Raw genomic sequence first — 27,529 nt, 5'->3', positions numbered from 1 at the left:
TGGAAACTGTGGACCTCTGACTCTGAGGGGCCTTTCCGGGATGGTTACGTGGGGGTGGAATTGCACCTGTATTCCAAGGGGAAGAGTCTTGGCCCCGCTAAAGATACTGATCAAACCTCCTGGAGTAGAAAGGCAGACAGGACAAACTTTAGAGAGGGCCTGTGCATTTCAAAGGTGGCTTTTTGAACTGATAGAATCTTCAAAGGCCAATGTGGGTATGGCCTCTGAAAGTAGAGACACTTTTGGATTTGGAACCATGCTACGCTGGCTCGATGCTGGGACATTGACAAGAGGAATCATTAGGGCAGGAGGGACTGCCACTGGATTACCCACAGACTTGTGGCGGCCTGCAGCTTGTCATGCTCCAGGAAAGGGGCTACCACTTGGTGGATTTTGCCTGGATGTTGCTGGCCTGCAGCTAAGTGCCAACTGTCGTGGCCAGGGTCCCCAAGTACTCTCCAAGGGCCGGTTGGCTGGCCTCCTGTCCACAAGATACCAGGGACACAATGGATCTCTTCGGTTCCACAAGATCGTAAGGACCGAACAGGGTGTGGCAGAAACTGGTGGAAGTATTCGCGGGTTGGGACAAGATGCCTCCTGACGTACACCATCATCACACTGTGCAGAAAGGTGTGCTTGTAAAGATCGCAGCCACCTGAGGTGCCAGGACGTGAGGAGTTTGAGGAGTGCGGGGAAGCTTGCAGAGTCTGAGGGGCCCGTGCTTGCAACCAGGGGCCTGTGCTAGCTTGCACTCTGGTGCATATGGTGTCTGAGGGGTGTTGGGGGACCTGAGCTGGGAGACGGTCTTCGACCTCCAGGTCGGAAGGACAATGCCTCACATTGCAGCCTCTATCCGAGGTTGCTCACTCCCTCTCCCTGGACACACGCCACAAGGTACTTTGCTGTGGAAAACATTGTGACGTAGCCCGAGGGATTTCGTTGTGCCTTGTGGGCACCTACGGCTGGCTCTCAAGAGCAACGGCAGCTCGCACCTCTGCCTGACGGGAACACTTCTCCAGACTTAGAACCGCATCAGCTTCCTGGGCCACAACACTTTGTCTATGGCGGGGATACCGATCCCGCACTCGTGCAGGTGTCGAGGGTGCCTGGAGGTCTAATCCGGATGGACAAAACTAAGTAACTGTTTCTTTCCATTTTAGATGATTCTGCCTGTCTAGTCAACTGGGCGCCAGCAGGGGCAAAGTGAATTGTTGGCTATGGAGTTGAGTGACTGGGTCAAGAGGCGTAGTCAAAGACCTGTGACTGCTTGGCCATTCCGTTAATGGGAAAGTTTGACAATTGCATATAACTAAAGCGCAACTACAATGTGTATCTCCTTTTGACTTCAATGTGTCTGTAAATCAAAGACTAGCTGTTGGACATGGCCCTTCGTATGTGAATTCACCCCAAAACCTTTCACTTTTTCCTTCTTATCTTTGCTGACTCCCTCCGCATGACCTTAGGAATCTAGGCACCTTCCCACTGTACTGCAGAGGGAAGGAGCACGCGCCCGCCTTGCCCGCATTGGGTAGGTGGTGCGTACGCGATGTGTTTAGGTGCCGTGCCTCCGTGAGCCCTGTGAACAGGTACACCACATACCCAGGGCGGGTACGCCACTGGCTAATAGTGGGACGTATCACTGATTGTGCCAACCATCGGATAGCCTGTCACTCCTGTATAGGTTCTGCTATGGCAAGGTTGTGGGACACCATTGCGCCCCTGCCTAAGTTGGCATTACTTACGCCTCAGCCAACTCTGAGTGGATCGTCCCATACCATGAGGGCACCCTCTCAGAGAAGCCCTGATAGGCACCATGAGGGGGTGGTGGGCTGAAGGCCGGGTGGGTACATATGGATGTTCCCTGCCCATGTAGTGAGGGACCCTCCAAATGGGGCTTCCACTGCTTTGGAGCTCGGCTCTTCCCATGGGATACTCCCGTGGTGTTGCCAATATTCTTGTGTGGCCTCAGGGCCCTGAACATGCTGTCATGGTCAAGGCAGTGTGGAAGTGTGTGCGCCTTCTTGCACAGATGTTCCTAAGCATGGGCTGGTCTGCCAACGCAGACCGGGATGTGCTCACCAGCTCTTCTGCTGTTTTGAATGCATGTTCCACCTGCTGTTGCAGGCTGGAGGATTCGCCCTGGCATCTATGGCATTTTAGATTGGTGCCCGGCCTGCCATCGTGGGCTGGTGAGCGCATACCTGCATCCTCGGTGTTCTAACATTCAGGGCAGGCCTGCAATGGTGGGCCTGTGTCTGCGCGCTTGCATCCATGGTGCTAGTGGCAAGGTGCCCGGTCCACCGTTGCAGGCTTGGTGTGCGCTATCACCCCGTAAAGGCGGCAACCTGTGTACGGCTGGCCAAGGCAGGGTGGTGTGCGCGCCTTGGCACCAAATGTGCTGGGTCCAGAGTAGGCCTCTGTAGCTGCCCTGTCTTGCTGTGTGAAAGTGCGCGTGCCCTCCCTACCTGTGGTGGGAAGTGGCGCTGAGTCGATATTCTAATAAAATTAGCCATAGCAGACCGGTGGGTGCACACTGGCAGCTATTGTGATTAAAACTCATGAGCAGTTTGCCATTGTAAGCTGCTTTATGTGCGCACCTGCACCTATGGTGCCTGTGACCGTGTGTGCTGCCTGCCATTGCAGGCTAGTGCGTGCACACTGACACACACATTAGTTAAATCCGTGTTCAGTCTGATGTGCAGACTCAGGTGGGCACACTTACACAGCTGGTGCTGGGGCTATGTGAATTTCAAAAAAACTATCTCAAGCAAGTAATTATAAAGTAGGGTAACGGGCACAATAAGGGACACACAGTACAACATTCTTATTAATACAAAAAAATAAAATGTATTATAATCTTATAAATAACAATGTCACTGTATCACTAAGGATAATTATAAATTAAAAAAAAATATATATACACACTGTATAAATAATATGTATAACAAACAACAGACATACTGATTTTCATGCATACTCATGCAATCATCCACTTCTCATCTCTTTTATTGTCAATATGTACTAGAAGCACAGTGTATTTGAACACTGATTATGTTCATGTCTCATGATAAAACAAGATGTTTGCAGTCATTGGTACAACAAAGATGCTTATTTGTGGCCAAAGGACTTTACATTCTGTAAATATATGTTGGGGACTATGTGTCCAACCTGACAACGCAGGTCTGTGTGCACACTAGTACTCGTGCACCCAGGTAGTGAGGAATACCTATGTGTGTTTTCACGGCCTTTGAGGCCTGCTGTTCCCATACGTTAACTTGGGGAAGTGGTAGACATACTTCGAGCTGCAATAGTGGATTGCAGCAGAGCACCCTCATTTTGTTTCCATCAATAGATTTGCAAAGCCAAACCCTTCCCATTAGTATAGGGGGTTTTGGCATAACTCACTTAGAAATATCACTTATAGAATATGGACATTTCTATGCTCCAGCTCCAAGAGTCTCGTGGGCCTGGTTCCAGTGGACGCCAAGGATCGGGGGAGAACATCTGTGCACTCCTCAAGTGACAGCCATAAACCATGGGCATCCCATGGGAACTGCAGACCTCTGCCATTTGAGGACTCAATGGGATAGATTGGAGATAGAGGTTTTGACACTTAGCCTCTAGGGGCTGGATCAGGGCCTCATGGCAGATAGACCTACAATTTAGGGGAGACATCTGTGGTTCAAAGGGAAACCCCCTAAACCACCCTGAACTTCAAAGACATACAACAGCATAACTACGAGTGCCACTGTTCAGCAAACAGTGAGATATGCTTGTGGGGAGTGGACATGGGACCGGAGAACCCGGACTACATGATGCACATTGCCGCAGAACTCTGTTGTGCACCTGGAGGATAACAAATAGTGACTGGCCTGGGACAAGGACCTGATGAAGTGTGGCGCCCTTAAGTGTGTTCTCCAAGTGCCCCACCGGCAGGCCTCCTGTTCAGTTCACAAGGAGATCTCAGGGACATCAAAGATCTCCAGTGAGGTACCTACAGCATCTACCTGTGACATCTGGAGAAGGGTGCCCTCTCAAGTACCCACATCGGTTACTAAATCCCAACTGGTAGTGCAGTGTGAGTGTGGAACTAAGACTTGTGTCTGGAGACTGGATTGTCTACTGCAGAGCCGTAGACATTTTTTCTGCATCTGAGATGTATGGTTCCTGTACTGCGTGGACCCTGACACTCAAACGTCTAGTTAGTGGTGAGCCGATACACCGGTTGCACGACCCCCACCCCCCCATGGCCCGTTTCATCTATCGTGCTGCATCTCTCTTGTGCGAGACGCCGACTGCATGCTCATTGCGTGTGGTGTCCGATTCACAGGATGCGACCCTCAGAGGTGGGGGTTTACTCATAGTAGTGCCTCATTTTACCTCATGTGGCTCTGCTGAACATGGCCTATGTGTGTGTGACCGGATTGGTCTGATGCAACCTGTATCACTGTGCACTGTACGTTGTGCCTCATTTCAAGGGAGGTATGGAATTGCAAGTCTTCGCTGTGTGTGACCGTAATTGCCTGGTGCAACCCATCTCAATGTGCACCGGTCATTGTGTCTCATTTCCTGCGAGGTGCAGAATTTGCAACTCGTCGTGTTTGAAATCTGAAGCGCCAGGTGTGACTCATACCAATGTGCACCAGACGCTGTGCCTGGAGACAACCCTGATCATTGAGGCTCCGAACTGTTACTCCTCATTCATGGGTTGTTGCCTTTCTGACCCTCATCGCTGTGGACTAACTGCCCTCTCCACACCTGGCCCCTCCCGAAGACATCTTGGTGCCAGGTAGTAGTGTGAAAGATTGGCTGTGTTGAAGGAACGCTTCCGAGACAGTTCAGAAGCGGGTCAAGAGACGGCGTGACTCTTTTGTGTTTTGAAACCTTAGAGTGAACTTCCAGAGTGGCTGCTAACCTCTCCCTTGTTCCCACCTGCTTCCCGAGGACCCAGACTAATTGGGACTTCGGCCGCTTATGGCCTCATATCCAGAGGGCAGGGTTGGTTATCTTCCATATGGGGGTATAGGACAATCTGGGTGAACCAGAGGGTGGAAGGAGACTTGGGTCACGGAGTCTGCAGAGGGTGAACCATTGACCTACTATCAACGAGTAGCACCGCATTAGGGTGCTGAGTGTACATGTGTAAGAGCGTGCCGTATGGACTGGCTGATACCTGTCACCCCGCGTAGCGGTGCGGAGTGAGTGTGAGTGGGAGTGATCATGTGCTGAGTGCCTGGGATTCAAAAAACAGGCTGGTGGTGTTGTTTTATACGTTGATTGTGTGCCAAAAGAACAATACATTTTACATTGGGTTTACCCGCATGGCCCTGGCCTGTGGTGCTGCTAAAAAGTGTTCTGTTTTTGTGTATGTACATATATTTGATATCGTGCACCGCATAAGGGTACTCTCTCTCAATTAGGGGTGGGGGTAGATTAGGAAATGTCCACAGTGTGCATAGTGTTGATATCATAACAATACTAGTGGGCCTAGTACTGCTAATAATATTTCCAAATGTGTTTATACCCACAAGTATATGATGCTCATGTTATAATGATTTAACTAGTGTGTTGAATATAAACGTTTTTACATGCATCCTGTTAGAAGTCTCTTTTGTGACGCTCAGTGTCTTTATTGCGAGTGAATGCTGTGCCTTTGCTTTACACATTGCCTCTGATATAAGCTTGACTGCTCAGTGCCAAGCTACCCAAGGGTGAGGACAGGGTGTACAGTGAGTGTAATCACCTGGCCTTAAACGGAGCGGTAGGTTCTGCCTGGCTGGTGGCATCCCTTCAGCCAACCAGGCACTGCTGGTTTCAATTAAAGCCAAAAAAAACGGCAGCAAGGTTTGTTATGACTGCACTACCCAGTCTAGTCACTATTGTATTCAAGCACATGTATTGCCCACCTCAAATGGCCAGCTACCACATGACCACAGATAAATGCAAAATACAGAAAGGTTGATGAGAGGCAATACCGATAAGTACAGTAATGAGTCAATGAGCAATAAGAGTTCTTTCACAGGTTCTGTTTGTTGTACACTGCAGATTCTTTCATTTCCTATATTATTTCTACTGTTGGGTACCGCCAACTCGTTTCGCCCTTGAAAGGGCTTCTTCAGGGCACGAAAATATAGTAGGCAATGTTTGCGTATTCAAAGTTTGAAACGCCAGTAAAGAGATGTGTCAAAAATGTCCCTCGGTCAGTCCGGTGTGCGCCACTCCCAGTAATCCAGTATCCTTAGCGTATATGATATGTCGTAATCAACTCTGTTGTCCTGTTTGCCTCTGGCGTTTCCAAACGTCTATAAATATTATTCCAGTTCTGATAAGTCTTCCCCCGTGTACGGTCCATCATCTACAGCGCAGTCATATCCGCTAAGGATACTGGATTACAGGGAGTGGCGCACACCGGACTGAACGAGGGACATTCTTGACACATCTCTTTACTGGCGTTTCGAACTTTGAACATGCAAACCTTGCCTACTATATTTCCGTGCCCTGAAGAAACCCTTTCAAGTGCGAAATGTATTGGCTGTACCTAACTGTATGAAGAATATAAGAAATAAAAGAAACTGCCGGTTCCAACACCAGTGTTTTATACATATGGTCTGGAGTCTTTTTGTGGTGTACACAGTGTATTTCAGGGGTGGTGTTGTGCCAATACTTTACACTTGGGCTGTGTGGATAAGCCGGACTGCTCAGTGACAAGCTACCCAAGGGCGATAGCAGGTTATCGGACATGTTTATCATACTCATCCTATCTAGAATGGTGGATTCTGACTGGCTTCGATGTGTCCCAGGCAGTCGGAAACCGCTGGGTCTAACAATCAGGGCCGGCTTTAGCATTGGTGGTGCCCTGTGCGAAAATGTCTGTTGGATCCCCCCCCCAATGACCACCTCCGCCACAGATTTCCTCACTACCATTATTTGACAGTGCCCCTCAAGTCTCGATAACCGCTGTCTCTTAGGTTATTTTAGTTTTATAGTGCCACTCATACCAGTTTAAGGTGTCAGAACACTTTACTTCATACACACACATTGCACAGAGACAATCATATGTGTGTAAATCAGTGTATAGGAAATGTTACATTAGACAGAGGCTCACAAGGTATAGGAGTCACATGTAATCTATTCTGGTAGGCAATATAGTGTAAGAGTCCTTGGTCTGGAAAAGCACATATTTTAAATTTTAAATATAAACACCATTGTTAGTGGTTTTTCTTTATTAATAAGAATTGATTTCTATCTAAACGAACCCTTTTTGCAATATTAGTATAACGAAAGACTGGGGAAAAACACACCACTCTAGTATATTCCTTGCAGTTTGCATGCTGCTCTTTGATGACAGTTAATAGCTCACTGCTCTATATTAGGATTTCACCATATAAACTGCAAGTAACCAAAGAATCTGATAAAAGCGGTAACCCATCGACCAATTTATATTATATGCACTTTGTGATCTGAATGGGACACGTTCTTTGCAGCAGGCAAATTTACCCTCTGCACTACGGTCTTTCTCCAGGAAGAACATTAATCAAATGAGTTACCTTGACATTTTGTTGCTGGGACAAGGAACGCGGCATCAGATGCTTTCAAAACAATAAACATGGCGCCCCTACCCAAAGTCAGTGCCCGGTGCGATGGCACCGATCGCACCGCCCTAGAGCCGGACCTACTAACAATGATGAACACCAACAGAAGTGAATAGACAGTGACTATTATCCCCATAGATTAAAATGCATTTTGAAATATGTGTCCTGTAAGGATTATTGGTATTATGAAATCTGTGAGAAAAATGCTCACTGGCAGAATCCACAACTCAATAATAAAAATGAATAGTATAAAGTCTTGGTGAGGACAATCTTGCCTGAAAAGGTCTATCCCAAAGACGGAACGGGAATCACCTATATGTGTGAATCTTTTAGCCTGTACTACTTTTTTTTCCAAAATCTTTTTAGTGACAATTTAAATAAAGAAGTACAATACAAAACAAAGCTCTGTTAAATACCCCAACATCATGTTCCTGGAAACTTTAGATCCTCCCATCCCTGCCCCCCCCCCCCCATGCAATTAGCAGCACTGCTCAATGGTTATTTTATAGACGTCTGCTCACCAAAGACGACGGGGCTAGGATTACACATATATTATCTCTATATTCATTCCACTGTCCCCAAATGTTTACCCATTTTTGGGGGCAACTTCGACCATTATAGACCACCCTCTCAGCCAACATACACCAGTCCATATTGCATATCCCGTCCTCCAAGTGTGGCACCTGTTCGCTCCCCACATTTTAGCAACATTTTGTTTAGCTGCGGCCAACCCGAAGGTTACCCACATACGTTCTGTGTCGAGCCAATCTGTGTCCTCCCAGACATTTAGGAGACACCACTTTGCCGCTGGGGAGTTGGATAAAAGCGTTACTACAATTAAGCATATTTTAATTAGGCATCTTGGTTTTGGCATTAGTTCAACCGTTTCAAGGTTTCAATGAGTCAGTTGTCTTCCAAAAGCAGGACTGCTCTTGGCAAATTAGTAGGGCAGGCAAAAGGTGTGTAATACCCTGTTGTGAGGTACTTCCAGGTGAAGATTTCCAAAGTTGCCAACAGGTCAGTTTTTGAGGCTAATCTCTGGGTAGAGGAAATAATTATACCATCTACTGGTGAGTAGAAATGCATCTCAATTCCCCAGTCACAGATTTGATTTCTTAGTGGTGAAAATGAAAGCGCTGCATGGTGAAGACATCACTATGTACGTTATCTGCAGTACAATGGCATGAAATGTCTTTTTAAATAACAGGATGTAGAATCCTCGGTGTGCAGGGTTTTGAAGTATAAGGTGGGATCACTTACTGGCTCTTTACCTCCTGAATCCATCCTTATCCCAGTACTTACTAAATGAGGTGTGTCCACATCCCCCAGACACCATGTGGCCTTGCTAAAACCAAAAGCAGAACTCCTTCGACTCCCTCTCTGCACTCACCTCAGCCCTCTCCCTTCACAGAGGACCATAGAGGGAGTGGAGTCACACAGAAATGCAGACTTTGATGTGTTAACATGGCTAGTCAGGCCCTTACCAAGCATTTTATTTTTACTTTTTGTTCTGGATGCCTTTTTCTTTTCCTAGTATGGGCCAAGGCTCGGGACTACTTGCCTGGATTGGTCGGCCATCTCTGGTGGGCTTTCATTCTCCGCTCCTGTAATACAAGGAAGCTCTTGATTGTTTATGGCCAGCCAGACAATGGTCTAGCCTCACTGCTGTTGATAGGCTACATTATGTGTATGTTGCGCTGCTTTCTAGGATCCCCTGTCTCCTGGTTCTTGGTGATGGTGCTTGTGAAGCTAAAGTCTCTGCTTTTTCGTGTCCCTGTGTCTGGAGATTGGAGGGGCAGGCTGGGACGTTCTTCAGCTTCCCTGTATCAGTGCTTCCTGTTCCTGGTGCAGTGAGTCTGGGCCTTGTTAGATACAAACACACTTTGGGGGTTTGGGGCTGATTATTCCTCCCTCCTTCACCAGGCGTCCCCTTCTAGCGACGAGTCGGTTGTTTTTTTTAAGTTTGGTCTGGCCTTGTGTTGTGCTCTGGTGATTGGGCTTGCTAAGTGATTATCTCTGGCCCCCTTCTGAGTGCTGTGGGATCCAATGTGTTGGTTAAAGAACCTTTGAGAAGCCATCTTCCTTCCTGGTACATTTGGGATTGAAGGCAATGCTTTCAGTCTCTTGCTTTATGCCATGACAGGTTAATCTCAGAGTCAGTAGATCAGTGTACGGTTAGCTTCTGGGTACCTGTCTTTGTCTGCATTTGTATTTTATTTTGAGGGGATATCTGGTCCCATAGCTCCGTTGATGAATGCACATGTACACAACAGTCTGTAACATGAGGATCCTAGGCTTAGAGCCTGGCAGGTTCACTCATCCTTCTCAGAATAACGGGGTGAGTGCACCTAAAATGGGATGTTCGACTCTTGAGTTTCACATGGTCTTATTGTGCTCTCTGCACCCTCTCCCTTCCTTAAGTTTTGGTTCCCAGAGGTTGTGGCTCTTCTACATAACTTCAGTTTCCTCTTGCTCTTCTGAGGTGTTAATTGGGCATGGTGCTCCCTTCTCCTTGATAGGTTTCTCTGCCCAAGCTTTGTTTCTATTGGCCTGACTTGATTTGACCTACTCATTCCCTTGGATTGGGGGGACATCAGGGAAGGGGGCTGTGGGAGTGGGCAAGTGGGATAGTGGCGTGGGGGGTTTAGGTTTGGGATTTGGGTAGGGATCTGTGCTTCTCCTGGTACATTTTTGGATGCACCGCTGATGGGCTTGATTGACTGTGTCCCTTTGGAGTAGCCTTCCAGCTATGCAGGGTCTTTCAGAGTCGACTGTTTCTCGGTGCTTTATGTTTTTTGGACACTGCATGCAACTATGTCTGGGAAACTCGGCGTTGGGTATGGCCTTTCTTCTTGTGGATTCTTTTGCTCATATGAAATAGTTGATGCGCTCTTGACCTGTGTAGTTAATTCCCTCAGGTTTCAGGTTTTGGCCCGGCAATCCTGGGCATCCTTTCTCATCGCCTAGTTGGGGACAGCCTGCCTGTTGTGCCTGGTTCAGCTCAGGCAGGGTTGCTCCTTTGTCTGGGTGTGCCTGTTGGCTTTCTCTTGAACTCCTTCTTCCTCATATCTTGAGACATCCTGTGGCGAGGGCGGTGAGAGGAAGGAGGGCTGCTTTTGTTTTCTTGGGTGAGGGGAGATAGACACACCTCATTTAGTAAGTATTGGGACGAGGAAGGATAGTCGAAGAGATATGAAGATTACCAGTGGCTACATGATATTGCCGGTAAGTTGGTGGCAAGTTACAAAGTTTTGTGGGGAGTCAAGCTTGTTGGGTCCTGTCAAGGGCACATAACCAGCAGTGGAAGCATGCCGTGCACTCTAATGTGAGTCCTGGGGGCTGTCTGCTTTTATAGAAAGGGGTTTAAGTCACTGCTACCGCGTCCTAGTCACTGTCAGATCTCTGAAAGGAGACATGCTGAGGCAGTCCCATCATCTGAGCGTGGTATTTAAAAACACATAATAGGTATAAGCAAACCTGTAATTGCCTTGTAATACAGGGCCAATAATATCTCAATGAAGGCATGTTTTTTTTATTTTCTTAATGCAAGTGAACTTTGACTTAAATCCAAAACCAGTTCTGGCAAAAATGTTCAGATCAGGCCGAGGGAGTGAGCCAGCGTGCTGACCACCACCTAGCGGGTTCCACCCAAAAGAATGTTTAGAAAAATAATAGGCCTAAATGGTGAATATTTCAACACAATTTATTGTTGAACGTGCTTTCAAGGCAGACCATTCAGCCATAAAACCAGCGTTCCAAATGCCAGCATGGTCCTGGCTCTGACATCAGAACTCGCTTGTAATAAGGTAAAAACTGCTAGCTGGCTGTAATAATGTGAAACTGAAGGGGAGATGACAGGCAAGGAGGGGAGCAGCCGCCAACGTACTCCGACACGCCAGAAAAAATGTGATTCTGGCAACCCTGAAACACTGATATGAGTTACAAGTCACAAGGTTGCTGCTCCTCTGGTCAAACGTGCAGCGTGAACCAGCTGCCTTGTCTGGCTCTAATCATTTCCTGAAGTCATTTGTTTGTATTTAAAGCTCTCTGGATTTAAAGCAAGAGTTCAACAGCTTATCAGAGAGTAGACATGCTGGTGGCAGCGATACACGGAGGCGGTTTCCAAAGATACCACAGCAGTAACTGGCTGTTATATTCTCCAGATGGTTAAACATGGAAAATGAGTTGAAGAGTTTCCTAGGTGCAATCTACATGCCTCCTGATACACCCTGAGAATTGAGATCAACGAGGGTGTAACATTACGGCCACGGATCCCCACAGTACAGGGGTGCCCATGGCTCCTGTTCCAGGCAGGGGGCAACCCTGTCACGTTTCCCAGGTCCATGTGTGATGTGCTGGTCTAGTCCAGCCCAGGTTTTTCGTTTGAATTCTGGGACTTGTAGTCTTGATTATCCCATTATAACACAAGACGACAAGTCCTAGAATTCAAAGAAGAAACTTGGACTGGACCAGCACACCACCCATGGACCTGGGACACTTGGCAGGAACTGGGGTAGGGGGCTATCAGCAACCAGTTACCTTCATATTGAAAATCGGTCTGTTATGAGGGGAGGGCCCCTCCATATACTAAGAGGGGACATCGGGTTTCGTTACACTCTTCTAGAGCACCCTCACCAGTGCCTTGCTGAGCACCGCCTGTCACTCCATCCATTTCACTAACCCACTCAAACCCATCCTTATGTTCCTCTATCCATCTAGCCCCCCTTGCTCATATTGTCAAACTCCCCTCTAAGTCTTTACACACTATCACCTCCCATCTCAGATGTCCCAGGTATCATCATGCGGTTGTCGACACCTACTTTTCTTGACAATGACACACACCTCTATTCAATGGCCACATTCCATTCAATCCAGTTGTTGTTCTTTTTCCTCTGTCCCTTGATGAACAGATCCTACATTTCCCTGCACCTGTCTATAGGTAGGATCTGCTCTTGTAGAAGGTAGGCCAGTGCGGAACTGACATGAGTTAAAGGCATGTTTTGTGGCTCTAGCCCATGAAACTGCCAACTTGCAGTTCATGGATTATATTCTTCCAGAATTCCTAGCCATTCTTAACCTGTTGTCCATACACCCCTGGGGGTCTGAGACTCCTACTCAGGTAGTCAACAACTGTTTAGAAAATTAAACAATATTAGCAGATTAATAAAGTATATGTAAATAAAGAAACAAAATGTTAAATAGAAATTTTAAAAACGTTCTGTAAATGTGAAGACATTTGAAAGTGAAGGCTATAAATTAATTTTGTTTCCTTAGCTGGATGTGTGGGAGCAGCCCAGGTACAGCAAACAGAATATAGTATGGACGATGAGTGGCCTCAATTGAAGTGACAAATAAAAGAGAGCACATGTTGGATGCAAGAAAAGACAAAGTGATATGCTAGAGTCTATCCATATTGCTTTGTTTTCTGGAATTAAAAACTGAATTTAGAAAAGCTTCAACCTTCAAATTAAAATTGAAAGTTTGATTTTCTTGGTATGTGAATTAAAATAATATTTCATCATTGGTGAATTTTTGTTTCATACTTTTTCTGTATTTTTGTGTATTGTTTTAAGGTTCAAATTGTAGAAATTGTTTAGATCGGAGTCACCGGCTTCCAGTAATGACTCAGTGGGGTCCCTGGATTCTAGTAGTGACTCGGTGGGGGGTCCACAGAAGTCAAAAGGTTAAGAACCGCTATCCTAGCTTGAATCTTTCAGTGTTTTGTGTCCTGCATCCTCTGTGCGGTTCTTTACAGGCACTGCAATTGTCGAGTGTAATCAAGTGGTTACTCACTGGAACAGATACATCCGCAGTGGAATTCTACCCAATAATGCCCTAGAATCACAACTCCAGGGCCTGTGTAATAACCCCATGGCAAATGCATGTCCCTTGAGCCCTTATGCCCCTGTTGTTCCACAGGATTAATCTCTTAAGAAAATGAGAGGCTTTGCAAGTGGCAGCCATCTCACTCTCCCTCATTACAAATCTCTCCTAATCTGGGCTCTGCAGATACAATTTACTGATTAGGGGCAAGGAGCAGGGAAAACAGTCTTCTTCTTGAAGCCTTCTTGAAGACATATAACAACAGACCAGAAAACTCTTGGATAGTCTGACACACATCACACAGCATTCCTTTACACAAAGTGACTGAGAACACGAGGGTTAAAAAACCAAAGGGCCAGCAATCCTAGGAATGGCGTTTGCGAAACATGTCACAACAGGGTTTTGCTACAGAAGGCTAAGAACCAGTGACACAGATGTATGTAGAGCAACACATATTTTCTTCTTTTTTCTAATTTCTCTCACCATATCTTTTTCTTTGGTGATTGTAAGAATGTTCACACTGTTTCTTCCCTCATCACCCACCATACTGAATGAATTAGATGGCACAGTCTAGTGGTGAGTGGTTCCAACAACACAACGCTACTTAAACAATCACCCAGGGTGTCAGTACTGGCGACGTTCCAGAGGGGCACCAAAAGCAAGTCTGTCTCGGCCTATCAAGACCTGATCTGGGGCTGGAAATGATGCCAGTTTCAACCATCAGTTCACCACACTATCTTTTTCCAATCAATCACTAGTTGCTTATACGTCAGCTGAAATCTAGAACTTGGGAACCAACCTTTCACCCTATTTGCCAAAACAAAGAGTAAACTAAAGTCTTTGAAGATATACGTCCAAAAACGTCTCCTTATTTAGCATTCACATAAAACCCCTCCCAGGAAAACATGCTGAACCCTGGCAAGATTGGGTGGGGGGGAGGGGGGGGGGGACGGACGTTGACAAGATGGCGGCCGGAGTGGATGCACATTAAACAGCTCTGTAACAACTCGCACAGCATCCTGCTGTAATTGCTGCCCTGCAGAGGACCGACAGACTCATAACCCACCTGTGTAACCAGCGCCCCCCCCCCCCCGGACTGTGCTGAGCAGTGCTGAGACACAGGGAAGCAGCCCTGGGGAGCCCGAGCTTAGAGACACCAGACCCCTCTCATTGTCGCGGCCTGCTAAGGCCTGAACTGCTGGCCGTGAGGTGCGCAGGGTGTGTTGGCGCTGCCTGGAGGGGTGGGGCGGCGCGAATGGCTGCTGCTAGATCCAACTGCGGCATTGACGTCAGTGCCTTCGCTTGATAGCTTCCTGAGGACAACTATGGTGTGGAGGTGCATCAAAGGGTGGACAGACTCAAGGATTCTCATGTGCAGGTGGAGTGCACCTCGCGGAGGGCTGGCAGTGACAACGTACTAGTGGAAGAGACTGGCCGCGGGCTTGAGGGCACCCTTCATCCTAACTCCGTGGATCTCCGTGTCACCTCTCGGCACTTGAAGTCCTCCCCCCCCCCTCCAAGCTGAACTTGCAGGGCCCTCCGGTCACGCTGAGAGTGACCTGCATCATTTCTGCCACAGGCGGCCCAGGCGTCCACAACAGGGAACTTACAGAGCTCTTACCACACCAGCTGGATCCTGCACCATGAGCGTCATGGTACAGTGCGTCAAGGTAAATTGCTGGGGGGGGGAGCCCAGAAGGAACATGCATGAGAGTGCTGCTTGGAGGGAATGTAGAGCGCCGCAGACCCACGTCCACAACTGAGCGGTAGAGGCGGTGCATTGTGCAACCTGGTTACTCGAGATCGTGGAGTAGAGCAGAGCAGGGACTCTCGACCGCAGTGGCATCACCAAGTTGTGTACTAACTCTGCATACATCAGCAATGTGGGACAGGGAAGTACCCCCTCTGGTCCCTTTTCCTGAGGGGAACACCTACCGTGGATACTGCAGGGTCTTGTCCATGAAGTAGACAAGGCCCAAGGCATGGGCCTCACATATGAGATCTCTGTGCGTAGCGGTTTTGGTGGGTCTCTGTGGAAGCATTTTAGGCGTTGTGCACTCCAAGGACAAAGTCACCCACATACTACGTTGTGTGGGAGGGACCAGGAAACCCCCCTCTCCCGGGGCAAAAACACGAAAGCTGCAGGCTTTATTAGGCGCTACGGAGGACATGGATCGGGGTGCCCCCTGTGGCTGGGGGTGCCCTCGCTCTGCATTCCCACACAACCACTGTTTGAATTCAGGCACGCAGCCCATGCCGACCCTCTTGAGATGGGGAAAAACAAATCGGAAAGGCCCCAGGCTCATACTGGGGGCATGTCGGAACCCATGGATCGCCCATCGTACACGCCCAGGCCAAAAAGCTAATAGCGGTCACCTCACCACATTATTCCCACCATTTTGCTGAACTCCTAGCAGCGGTCTTGGACATTAAATCCACCCTGGGTCCCAAGATAGGCTCACTATGTATCGAAGTGAGACTCCTATGCGAATATCACAAAAGGTTAAAGGACAGGATCAAAAACGCTGGTGGCCCCTAGAGCCATGATAAAGGTGGCAGATGAGCAACTCAAGATCCTACAAAAGGAGGCTGACTACCTCCGGGACTGGGTGGAGCACCAAGAGGGGAGGTCACACAGGAACAATGTTTGTATAGTGGGCCTTCCTGTGCGTGCAGAAGGCCAAAGCATGGAACTCTACCTTGAAACCTTGTTCATCGACACAGTCAGAAAAATATTCTGTCGAGAGAGCTCACAGAGTGCCAGGGTCCCATCTCGCCCAGGCGCCACGCGGAGTCCGGTGGTGTCGCGACTCCTCAATTATTGTGACAGAGAGCACATATTGCAAGTAACAAGAGCATGTAGCCCGTGGTCGATCGAAAATGCCTTAGTGAATATTTACGCAGATTACACAACGCAGGTCCGCCTTCTCGACTTGAAGAAAAGCTTGAGGGAGCACAGTGTAAATTATTCTCTTCAATTTCCAGCCACTCTGAGGATACAACATGAGGGCAACACCAATATTTGCGCCACCCCGGAGGAGGCTTGGGTTGGGATGGAACAGACGTAATAGCGCCCCCCTCGGGGTGTTACGGCTGAATCCCAACAGCGGTGGCAGTCACAAAGATGTTGTGGACTGCGGAGCAGGCGTCAGCCGCAGGGGCCCACAAAAGACCAAGCAGCAAGAGAAGAGCACAAACAGTGAAAAATGCCAAAAGACATGCTGCATCCTGCCCCCCATCAGCTTCGGGGTCGGAGATCGAGAATCCTGGGAGGATGCCCCATTGTTGATGGACTCTCAGCTTGTGGTGGTAATGAGTGGGGTCCCACGGTCACCCCACAAACATCTGATGACCTAATGTGATGGACTTCCTACAGGTTTGCTGAGTAATGTCATGAGTGTATCTGTGGGGATCTCCACAGCGTTTTCACCTGAACAATATATGATTACCTAGGGCTATGGATAATAATCTTTGCTATGCTGGCACATTGTGCTTGCCACATTGTCCTCATTCCCCACTTACATTGTGTTACTGATACAGAGTTACTGTTTTATATTTTCTTCTTTTTTCCTCTCTTTTCAGATGAGTGCTGATGGCTTCCCGCCCATTGGCGTTCTGGCCTGAGAGTGGGAGTTGGGGATTGTTACTGTTTAAGTTGCGCTGTCTGTGTCACAAGGAATGAATCACTGTACAGGGGGGACAAAAGCTACTTGCGCGCTGCACTGAGAATACGCACCTATATGTGGGAAGGAAACATGACAATATTATACTGGGAACTGCGCCACCTCATCACCTTACGAATATGCAATCAGATACACAGGACACTCCAATCCTATTATTGACATGGCATGTCCATAGTCTAGCAGGATACGCTAAACGATACCGGGTTTGCCAGTATCTGTGGAGGCGCAAGATTACTATAGAACTTCTTCAAGAGATCCACCTGATTTTTCAGACGCTTAACTCAATGCACAAGTGCTGGAGTGGCACAATAGTTGGGACCACGTACTCTGGCTATACAAGGGGTGCCATGCTATGGGTGGCACCCAGGACCCCACTGGAAGTACTTCACACCCGCATTGACCCAGACAGTGCTATGTGACATTGGAAGGGGTATTAGATGGCCTACTGATTTCACTGATCTCATTGTATGCTCCCAACTCTGGCCAATCCACGTTCCCGCAATCATTGACCCCAGCGCTGCTCCACGAGCCTATAACACCAACTTATTGGAGCGGGGACTTCAATTGCACCCCAGACCTAGATAAGGACCAATTGCGCCCTCCGCTTCCGGGCACTCACTCTATTACACTAACGCAACACTTGCAGTCATGGACTACTAATCTTCATTTACAGGACGAATGGCGCAGTAGGCACCCCACTCACAGGGAGTACTCATATTATTCAGGACTACATGACCTGTACACTAGAATAGACCTGATTTACTGTTCTAGTGAGGCCCTCTCCAAAGTGTCTTGCACAGAAAATCTCGTTGTACGCTATCCGACCACTGCCCGCTACAAAAACAGCTGATATGGAGGGAAAACGAAACTCAGAATTCCTACTTGCCGCTTGCCCCTTCCGCTCTATGAGTCACCTCCCTAACACAATCTATTACATCGTATTTCCAAGACAACAAGGGTACTGTATCAGGTGCTGGGATAGAATGGGATGCACTCAAAGTGGCCCTGTGTGAACACATGATAAAAGCAGCCTATGATGCCCGCATGACCCTTGGCAGAGAACTGGGCACCCTCGAGAAGGAGATCCAATACTGTGAGCACCTACTACTCACTTACACACAGATCACACTTAAATTTGCTCAAGCTAGGCTGTCCCATAAAACAACGCTTGACCGGTTGTGTGCCCTAGACAACAAAGAATACCTAGCCAGAAGACACACGGAGGGAGACAAGGCATGCAGGATGTTAGCATGGCTTTTGAAGTCTGACTCATCTCATACAGCCATCACTGCCATCTATAATATGGAGGACCTCCTGGTTAACAAACAGGACGAGATTAACTTGGCCTTCTGCCAATACTACACTTCCTTATACAGCGCTACCCTGATCTATGATCCGACAGAGCTACAACCCTAGAGCACATAGCACTTCCCCGGATCCCCTGGGCCCTTTACAAAATATTAGAATTCCCCATCTCAGAAACTGAAATAACAGATGCCATTCAACAGCTGGTGAGTGAAAAAACTCCGGGAATTGGTGGGTGGCCCCTAGAATTCTACACAATTTTCTGTACACAGCTGGTCTCTCAACTACACCGGATGTACACGGAAGCCTATGAGCAGGGCATGCTGCCGCCCTCGCTTCGAGAGGACGTATTAGTGGTGCTCCTTAAACCGGGCAGGCATCCATTACAGCTGGGTTCAAACCACCCACTGTCACTTTTGAACACCAACTACAAAATACTAGGCAGGGTGCTGGCCAACAGACTGATGGAAGTGACACAACTGCTAGTACACCCAGACCAAAACGGATTTATGCCTGGCAGAAACACCAGCCTTAATTTGCGCCTTTTTATTTTTAGAGTGGGCACGTACGCAGGTGAGCTGGCCTGGATCGCCTCTTTAGATATCGAAAAGGCGTTCCACACCTTAGGGTGGGAATATCTCAGGGCGGTGCTTGCTGGTTATGGCATAGGCCCCCGGTTTTTACAGTGGATCACGCTTTTATAGCACTCACTGATGGCGCATGCCAAGACAGGCCACACGATATTGGGCTCCTTTGTCATCGAGCGGGGCACCAGGCAAGGGTGTCCTTTATCCCCAATTATTTTTGCTTTAGTGATGGAACTTCTGGTCTGTGCACTACGCTGCCAGGCAGTTAGGTGGGGTATTAAAGCATACAACCAATGGCACATAGTCTCACTATATGCAGATGATGTGCTGATTTATCTTCGCAGTCATTTGACAGTACTGTATGACCTAATGGAGCTTTTGGATCATTTCAGACGCATCTGCGGCCTCAAGGTGAACTGGGTAAGTTCCTTCTATTCCCAATGATGCCTCTGTCCTCAAAACAAAGGACTCATCTGCCACACGCTCCACTCACCTGGTCCTGCGACTCCTTCAAGCATCTAGGGTTACACGTGTATCACTTACAGGTTGTTTTAATAGACGGAAATATGGCCAGGGTGATAACCAACGCCCGCTCCTCCTTGGCATTCTGGACGGAACTGCCACTTTCCCCCGTGGGACACATAGCCATATCTAAGATGTTGCTGCTCCGCAGATTGCTGTATTTTTTTGCAGACCTTCCCTTCCCATTGCCCGGCAAATTATCGAGACCTAAAGTCACTTCTAACGTCTCTAATTTGGAGTAAGACCGGAATCGGAGTCTCCCTCTCAAAACCTTATGCCTCAATAACGGAAGTGGGTTTGGGGGCCCCCAATTATGAGCAATATTATGTGGCAGAACAGCTGCAGTGGCCGATACGGTGGTTAGCAGGCCGCAACATCACCAAACTGGGACCCTGGGCATCGGGCCTACGTCAGACTACGATATAAGAATGGCTGCTCGGATCTGGGACAGCGATCCTGAAGAAGACAGGAAACATATTAATGTCTACGGCCCACGGCTGCTGGACTCGTTATCTATGGATAGGGCAACCGCCACCTCCCTATGCCCCGACTTACCCCTAAGGGTACTCCTTTGTGCACCAGCCAGAGTTCTTCGCCCAGCGATGGCTGACTTGTCCGAGGCCAGGATAGCCACATGGGCCGATTTATTTGTTATCTCAACCTTTTACGAGTTTGAGACCCTCATGGACACCTATGGTATAACCTCAAGGCTCCTTCTTCATGTATGCGTCCCTTACCGGCCATTATATAAGACATGGGGCAACACACATGACGAACCTAAGGTATGCAGATTACACCAGACATTACTAACACATGGCGCGGGCAAACGGGCAATTGCCATGTTATACAACTCCCTGAGATCTGACACTGTATCCCCCTTAACAACGCTTAGAGATTACTGGGATGCAGCACTTTCAACAACATTGGCTGACAAACAGTGGGTGCAATGTATAGGGTTCTCGAAGATTATCTCCTAAAATGCCTGAATTAAATACACACAAATCAACTACCTCCATCACACATACCTCACCTCCAACAGGCAGGCACGAATGTACGCGAACGCCGACATTTGTCCACAATGCCAAAACCCCGAAACAACGTTTAACTATATGGTGTGGGCATTCTCCCAACTGTCAACGTACTGGAATGCAGTGGCGATACACTCTCCTAGGCCACAGGCTTGAAGATTACAGCACAAGGTCACCACTTCCTGCTGGGCATCACCAAACTCAACAGGCAACACAAAACTCTCAACAAATTCCACTGGGCCTGGACAAAAAAAACTAAGGCTGGCTATGTCCTGGAAGTCGAGCTCAGCGCCCCATATGCATTCTGGGCTCGCTGACCTTTGCGGGGCACTAATGGCTGAACACAAGCTGTCCCGCAGCAATACTCCAGGCCGCTCAACCCCCACCAACTCCCCAGACTGGAAAAGGTACCTTACATTTATTGACTTAAGACTTTGTTGCACCCCGACCGGCCCGGGGTCGACCGGCCCGGGGTGTTGCTAGGGACATATTAATCCCCAGCAGAGAGAGACCCACCCCATTGGGATCACGTCCATACTACTACTCTTCCTCCCTTCCTCTTCTCTACTGTCACACACTCACCTTTACAGGAGGAACAAAACGCCATGTAACAACCTTGCACCTACATAGGCGCATTGGCATTAGATCCTCCCCTGCGTGCACGCAAGACTAGACTGAACCTCACCGACCACAAGCTGTTAACTACACTACTGCGCACAAAATACTGTGTCCAACAATACCAGTTTACCAGGGGACTTCCACTGGTGAACGTCAGATGCTATTGAGTAGAATCATCATGTTAATTGTGGTCTACGAAACTGTAAGAGATTACAATAACACTGATATCAAATCTCTGACTGCGATAACTGTATCAGATATTACATTGGAGTATGTCGTTGTAATGTAATATGTATAAATCCCATTGCCCTCGGTGTTGTGTAAGCTGTACTAAAAATCAATAAAAACTATTTAAAAAAAAAAAGAAAACTCTGGCAAGATTAAATGTGGATTCAGTAAGACACAGTTATTGCGCCACTGTGACACAGAAATTACTAAAATACTAGTTAAATATAATCTAGATATCTATATGTAAAACAAATATGGTTTAAGGACTGCATAATTAAACGATAGCTACTAATATCCCCTGTGACTACTCTATGATCCAGCATAATAGAATTGAAGATAGACAAGGTGGTGCAATTGCACTCATTTAGAGGAAAGGCTACACTCCCTTCAGCAACATTAACTTGAAATTTAGTCTATAAGATCCAAGCAACCTCCATCTCCACATCCCCAACCACATTATTACCTGAACGCTGCTCTACCGCCCTGTAGATATACTCCCTCTCCATGTATACCTGGATTCATTTAGCTCACCTCCACTTTTGAAACTGACAATAACATTCCTACAATACTAGGCGACATCCATATTCAACTAAAAAGTGCAACTTAAGTCAACACTATGAAACTAACAGCACACTGACCCAACTAATTCATTTTCCTACCCACACAGCCGGCCACATTTTCAATGCTGTTTGGTCCCCATTACGCCTTCTTTACTGTATACCTGTCAATCCGGCACCTTGATCAGACCATTCTCTTATTTTCTTCCAATCTAACATATGTTACAAACCGGAGGTGCATTGTAAAACGTAGATATTGGAGAGGGTCTGGGAAAAACCTCCCCCTTAAAATGCAGGGTCTACCTCCCTCTCTCAACCTTCCCATCATCACGGACCCAGAAGGAACAAAAATCATTGTGTGCGAGTTTCTGTACCCAGAAACTTCAGCCTGGGGAACATCATTCACATTACTGGCTTGAGGGATCGTAGGAACCAACTTGTAGAAAAGAACACAACAAATGAATGCCGACGGAAACCCAACATCCTTACAGAGGGCTTGTCCTTGTGGAGAAAGGCTAAAATATGTACATTCAGGCTGTACATATTGGGGGCTCAGTCTTGTTTCCCTTTCAAAAAAGCCAATGTATATGCAGCACATCCTGCCACTGAGAAGCTGCCTATTGTTCAGGGGACAGGAAGCATGTTCCATTTTTAACATGCAGCTGTGCTCAGCTGGAAGAGCGCACAGGGGGTTAGGCAAGGAAGGGAGCCTGAGGTCAAACATTTCCAGCTTGACCCCTCCAGCTTGTGTCTGAACCAGCATTGCTATACACACTAGTAGAGAACCCAACCAGCACGCATGGCTGCATCTGTGGGAAGAAACTATGCAGGGTTTTAACAATTCTCTGGTTTTTTGGTAAAGCACATTAGGGCGGGTGTCAGGGCCTTGCTCATTTTTAGTAGACAATAAGTCAAACTTGAATCACTGATATGTAACTAAGGAACTGGTGTGCAAACGTTCACAACTGTCAACAGTAAACTGAAAAAATGACAAAATTACATTTTTCGAATTGCAAAATCATATGTACGAAGCCTCCACAACTGCAGATTAAGATGTTTTAAATTCGCATTTGTAATGCAGCTGTTTCAGAAATGTGATATGACATCACAACCAGTCAATCCTGTGCTGAGAGCACACTGTTGGTCAAGAGACCTCCGAGAGAAGGTGCAGAGGAGCAGTATGAGTCTTCCAACCGTGGCAGAGAAGTCTCAACTAAGAGCATGGAGCCAGAAAGCAAAAACACACGTTCTCAGATGTGAAGATGAACATCCTTGGGGAGGAACATGTTTTACACAACAATAGACTGCTTGAAAAACAGTCACTTTTAGTTACTCAGGGAATAGAATGGAAAACCTGGGTTAGCATTTAGGATACAATGCATGCCGTTGGTGTGCCCCGTCGCAGTACTGGTGAGATATGAGAGCGGTAGAATGACCTAAGAAGACGCATAGAGCATACATTAGCCACCAGGATGAGTGTGTGGCCACTCTAGAAAGTTCATCAATGGGCTACCTCCAGCCCCTTTTCAGGACCTGACAGAATCCGCCTTGATGCTCGAAGCACTGACATGAGTCAGTATTTACTCATCTACACAACATCCAACAGACACAGGTTAGAGTCATGGCCAGCACCCCCCCCCCCCCACCCCCCACCCCCAAACCCCTAAACGTGTAAGGGAAGCAAGAAGGTTACCATAGTCACAACAGGGCCATGTACAATGTGAGTGTTAGAGATTCACATCCTGCATTGTCAGCATTCCGTCCATCATTCGTTTGTTGTAATGCTTTTCGCGCTAAGTGGGATGGGTATTCCCAGACGTGGGACTCGTGCTCACTACACCACTGGAGTCAAGCTATCCTGGCTGATGACGGCTGATAGCCAGAAACCGGTCCTAGGATGCTTGATTCCGGTCCAGGGAAGACATGGCTTGGCAGTTCGGGCTGGACTGTTCCCATGAGGCACAGGGTCAAGACTGATTTGCATATGGCCATGTCTAAACTGGGGTGGCGTAGTGGGCAAAAGAACGATGGATTTAACCCAGATCTCTTGACTGGGGGAGAATGTATGCATTGTCAGCATTCCGTCCATCATTTGTTTGTTGTAACGCTTTTCGCCCTAAGTGGGATGGGCATTCCCAGACGTGGGACCCATGCTCACTACGCCACTGGAGTCAAGCTATCCTGGCTGATGATGGCTGATTGCCAGAAACCGGTCCTAGGATGCTTGATTCCGGTCCAGGGAAGACATGGCTTGGCAGTTCGGGCTGGACTGTTCCCATGAGGCACAGGGTCAAGACTGATTTGCATATGGCCATGTCTAAACTGGGGTGGCGTAGTGGGCAAAAGAACGATGGATTTAACCCAGATCTCTTGACTGGGGGAGAATGTATGCATTGTCAGCATTCCGTCCATCATTTGTTTGTTGTAACGCTTTTCGCCCTAAGTGGGATGGGCATTCCCAGACGTGGGACCCATGCTCACTACGCCACTGGAGTCAAGCTATCCTGGCTGATGATGGCTGATAGCCAGAAACCGGTCCTAGGATGCTTGATTCCGGTCCAGGGAAGACATGGCTTGGCAGTTCGGGCTGGACTGTTCCCATGAGGCACAGGGTCAAGACTGATTTGCATATGGCCATGTCTAAACTGGGGTGGCGTAGTGGGCAAAAGAACGATGGATTTAACCCAGATCTCTTGACTGGGGGAGAATGTATGCATTGTCAGCATTCCGTCCATCATTTGTTTGTTGTAACGCTTTTCGCCCTAAGTGGGATGGGCATTCCCAGACGTGGGACCCATGCTCACTACGCCACTGGAGTCAAGCTATCCTGGCTGATGATGGCTGATTGCCAGAAACCGGTCCTAGGATGCTTGATTCCGGTCCAGGGAAGACATGGCTTGGCAGTTCGGGCTGGACTGTTCCCATGAGGCACAGGGTCAAGACTGATTTGCATATGGCCATGTCTAAACTGGGGTGGCGTAGTGGGCAAAAGAACGATGGATTTAACCCAGATCTCTTGACTGGGGGAGAATGTATGCATTGTCAGCATTCCGTCCATCATTCGTTTGTTGTAATGCTTTTCGCGCTAAGTGGGATGGGTATTCCCAGACGTGGGACTCGTGCTCACTACACCACTGGAGTCAAGCTATCCTGGCTGATGACGGCTGATAGCCAGAAACCGGTCCTAGGATGCTTGATTCCGGTCCAGGGAAGACATGGCTTGGCAGTTCGGGCTGGACTGTTCCCATGAGGCACAGGGTCAAGACTGATTTGCATATGGCCATGTCTAAACTGGGGTGGCGTAGTGGGCAAAAGAACGATGGATTTAACCCAGATCTCTTGACTGGGGGAGAATGTATGCATTGTCAGCATTCCGTCCATCATTTGTTTGTTGTAACGCTTTTCGCCCTAAGTGGGATGGGCATTCCCAGACGTGGGACCCATGCTCACTACGCCACTGGAGTCAAGCTATCCTGGCTGATGATGGCTGATTGCCAGAAACCGGTCCTAGGATGCTTGATTCCGGTCCAGGGAAGACATGGCTTGGCAGTTCGGGCTGGACTGTTCCCATGAGGCACAGGGTCAAGACTGATTTGCATATGGCCATGTCTAAACTGGGGTGGCGTAGTGGGCAAAAGAACGATGGATTTAACCCAGATCTCTTGACTGGGGGAGAATGTATGCATTGTCAGCATTCCGTCCATCATTTGTTTGTTGTAACGCTTTTCGCCCTAAGTGGGATGGGCATTCCCAGACGTGGGACCCATGCTCACTACGCCACTGGAGTCAAGCTATCCTGGCTGATGATGGCTGATAGCCAGAAACCGGTCCTAGGATGCTTGATTCCGGTCCAGGGAAGACATGGCTTGGCAGTTCGGGCTGGACTGTTCCCATGAGGCACAGGGTCAAGACTGATTTGCATATGGCCATGTCTAAACTGGGGTGGCGTAGTGGGCAAAAGAACGATGGATTTAACCCAGATCTCTTGACTGGGGGAGAATGTATGCATTGTCAGCATTCCGTCCATCATTTGTTTGTTGTAACGCTTTTCGCCCTAAGTGGGATGGGCATTCCCAGACGTGGGACCCATGCTCACTACGCCACTGGAGTCAAGCTATCCTGGCTGATGATGGCTGATTGCCAGAAACCGGTCCTAGGATGCTTGATTCCGGTCCAGGGAAGACATGGCTTGGCAGTTCGGGCTGGACTGTTCCCATGAGGCACAGGGTCAAGACTGATTTGCATATGGCCATGTCTAAACTGGGGTGGCGTAGTGGGCAAAAGAACGATGGATTTAACCCAGATCTCTTGACTGGGGGAGAATGTACGCATTGTCAGCATTCCGTCCATCATTTGTTTGTTGTAACGCTTTTCGCCCTAAGTGGGATGGGCATTCCCAGACGTGGGACCCATGCTCACTACGCCACTGGAGTCAAGCTATCCTGGCTGATGATGGCTGATAGCCAGAAACCGGTCCTAGGATGCTTGATTCCGGTCCAGGGAAGACATGGCTTGGCAGTTCGGGCTGGACTGTTCCCATGAGGCACAGGGTCAAGACTGATTTGCATATGGCCATGTCTAAACTGGGGTGGCGTAGTGGGCAAAAGAACGATGGATTTAACCCAGATCTCTTGACTGGGGGAGAATGTATGCATTGTCAGCATTCCGTCCATCATTTGTTTGTTGTAACGCTTTTCGCCCTAAGTGGGATGGGCATTCCCAGACGTGGGACCCATGCTCACTATGCCACTGGAGTCAAGCTATCCTGGCTGATGATGGCTGATAGCCAGAAACCGGTCCTAGGATGCTTGATTCCTGTCCAGGGAAGACATGGCTTGGCAGTTCGGGCTGGACTGTTCCCATGAGGCACAGGGTCAAGACTGATTTGCATATGGCCATGTCTATACTGGGGTGGCGTAGTGGGCAAAAGAACAATGGATTTAACCCAGATCTCTTGACTGGGGGAGAATGTCTGCATTGTCAGCATTCCGTCCATCATTTGTTTGTTGTAAAGAGATTCACATCCAGCACACACCACATTGTGACCACAGAATCCAGGCCTGCCATAGGCGATGCTGTGTAAATGCATTATGGTACTTGGAGTATGGAAATAAATTGTACTTGGATGGTCTTGGCAATGTTTAGGGATCACATACACTGCCTTTAAAATGAAAGAAGTTTCCCTAACCAATGTAGGAACTCCATGTATGATACAAACAGTTTGAAAAGTCACACAATCCTGATTTCAGATTAGCAGTGTCAAATTCTACTGAGGGAACAGCACCCCAGGAGGAACAGGAACATGCTATGGAGTGCCAAGACGAGGGAGTAGATATGGGAGAGCCCAGCAGTGCAATACCCATGACCACAGCACTTGAGGGACCGGCTTCACCCCTAGAATAAATATTAAAGCAAAAGTTAGAACTTCCTTCATTAAACACTTTCATGAAATAGCAATGGCCAGAGACAGTGACAATCTTAAAAGGGCAAGTGCCCCAGTCCTTGTAAAAGCAGAATACCTTAAAAAGACAGGGAGATACACAATGCGATGGGAATGAAAATACAAGCAATACAGAATAAAGTACA

At 48.0% G+C, this 27,529-nt stretch overlaps 1 protein-coding gene across 3 annotated transcripts in view; it reads right to left on the bottom strand.

The window, feature by feature from the left end:
• Positions 1 to 27,529, bottom strand: part of CCDC102A (coiled-coil domain containing 102A) — an 820,703-nt gene that overhangs the window by 689,213 nt on the left and 103,961 nt on the right. The gene's annotated exons all lie outside the window — the stretch shown is intronic.

This window comes from Triturus cristatus, chromosome 12 (genome assembly GCF_964204655.1).
Source record: "Triturus cristatus chromosome 12, aTriCri1.1, whole genome shotgun sequence".
Taxonomy (NCBI): Eukaryota; Metazoa; Chordata; class Amphibia; order Caudata; family Salamandridae; genus Triturus; species Triturus cristatus.
This window is presented reverse-complemented; position numbering and strand designations above follow the sequence as displayed.